The sequence below is a fragment of the Hyaena hyaena genome, unplaced genomic scaffold, assembly GCF_003009895.1.
Source record: "Hyaena hyaena isolate Hyena2069 unplaced genomic scaffold, ASM300989v1 scaffold_388, whole genome shotgun sequence".
Taxonomy (NCBI): domain Eukaryota; kingdom Metazoa; phylum Chordata; class Mammalia; order Carnivora; family Hyaenidae; genus Hyaena; species Hyaena hyaena.
In genome coordinates, this window is record NW_024081021.1 from 323,214 (window position 1) to 325,402 (window position 2,189).

At 42.5% G+C, this 2,189-nt stretch overlaps 1 long non-coding RNA gene across 1 annotated transcript; it reads left to right on the forward strand.

The window, feature by feature from the left end:
* The first annotated feature begins 476 nt into the window (after positions 1–476).
* Positions 477–2,189, forward strand: LOC120244620. The gene is made up of 3 exons (XR_005531590.1): positions 477–553; positions 982–1,057; positions 2,135–2,189. It is a non-coding gene; the product is annotated as an uncharacterized LOC120244620 (long non-coding RNA).

Sequence of the window (2,189 nt, forward strand, 5' to 3'; positions counted from 1 at the left end):
CCCCAAACACCCTTCCCATTTTCTTATCGGGTTCTCTCACCAATCCTGTGGTGGGGAAAACGTGTAAAAAATAAGAAAGCTATTAGCAGCAATCTGACGCCTGATGTGTTCCCCTCAAAACCCCCTCGGCCCTCAGAAGAACCAAAGCATGCATGTGAGCACTGAAGAATGACTTAGTGGCCTAGAAAAATGTCTATTATAAGGGGGAAAAAAATCACATACGGGGTAATTCTATTTTTGTGTAAAATAAAGATCAAGAGTGTATTGTGTGCCTCTATGGATGTGTCAGTAAGCATGGGAATTATTTCAATAGCACGCCCGGTAACAGTTACCTTTGAGGTGCACCATCAACAGAATAGGAAAATTTCACTTCTTGCTTCAAAAGATCTTAAGAGTAATATTACAGGTGATTTTCACCTTGTTTCAGTAGCAATAAAATTGTGTTTCCTCCACCTTTTGGTGCTTTACAGAATGCTGCCAAGACAGAGCTTTCATCTGGAGTTAGGAACATTACTCTCCGTGTCCGAAACTTCACACAGATTGAACCCAGGTGGTGTGTACTGGCATCCTGGTTTGCAAGCCTGACGTACCCCCCAGACACTTTTTTGATAACATGGGTTTCCTAGCTACCTCAAAGGACTGTTGTATGAAAAGTGCTAATATTCGTGGAAGTGCTTTACTGGGCTAAACAAAGGCTGAGATCCCCTTTTCTCAACTTTTTTTGTACATATTTTTAGGCACTTTTGGCCTGGTCAACTGCTAGCTCTGGCTCCAAAGAACCCAGAAAGTCACAAACCTAAAAAAAAATACAGGAGTTGTATTTCACTGAAGGATGTCAAGAGTAGATCAATTCCTTAACCTCAATTCCAGCAAACCCCAATTCTGAAAGAGGATAAATCCCAAAGACCTAAGACTTGGGTTGAGAAAGTAGCAATTTTCTCTCCTGCTTAGTGAAGCTCTAATTTAGCTTTGTTTGCCCAGGAGCCTACTGGAAGATTCTCCAAAGTTCTGTGGCAGGGGCTCCAGGCTGAATGAATCCACGACAGCCAGCCATTTGGTAAGCAAACCCTGAGACTGGTAAACGTAGGCTGCCAGAAGCACAGCTGACGGCCTTCGAGGCTGATTTTTTTTTTTTTTTTATGTTTTATTTTTGAGACAGAGATAGAGACAGCATGAGCAGGGGAGGGTCAGAGAGACAGGGAGACACAGAATCCAAAGCAGGCTCCAGGCTCTGAGCTAGCTGTCAGCACAGAGCCTGACGCAGGGCTCGAACCCACCAACCACGAGATCATGACCTGAGCTGAAGTTGGACGCTTAACCAACTGAGCCACCCAGGCAACCCATTGAGGCTGATTTTTATCATCACCTCACAACTACGATGGGAATGGTAAAACACGTAGGGGCACAGACGGATTCGGCTCTAAGTTTGGGAATTCAGACCACGGATGAAGCCCAAGAGTGTGGAGAATAGACCCAAGCAACCTCCACTAGCCGATAAACAGCTGACCAAAGAGCCAATTCCCTAGTTAAGACTACACAAGGGCTTTAAAAGACTTTATGAAGGGCCATTTTGGATATTTATAGAGTGCACCACTAATAGCACCGTCAGAGTGTTTTCTGAAACTTTATGGTAAATATATTTTAATGGGTTTTTAACCAAGTTAAGGACAAACTTTTTCTTTTTTTTCAATCTCATGAAACAACATGACTGACACCGACAGCACTCACATCTCCAGCAACATAAAGCTCCTGGTCTGCCCAATTCTGCAGATAAATTCATGAAAGCAAGTCCAGGTCAGAGTCTGCTAAACATATAACCCTCACCAGTGAAATACTGCTATTCAAGTTCACAGAGTGTGTTCAGGGACGGGAAGATGACCAGCTAGCTATCTTCAGGAGAAATATGGAAGGCAGACTCTGTAGCAAGTTGTAAATGAGGATCCGTTCCACAAAATTACTTGTGTCTTAACTCGGAAGACAAATCACTTGTCATTAAGTACTTCTTTTTGAAAAGGTACCTTATTATATGGGTTACTACAAAACTGTACCACAGAAAACATACTAACACCAAAGTTACTTAAGGCAACAGCTTTGAACTGGTCTTTAATCCCTTTTATTGCTTCTTACTTAATAGTTATTTTCAGAGTCTTCCAGCTGAAACCGAAGCGTTTTTCTTTGGAATCCTTTAC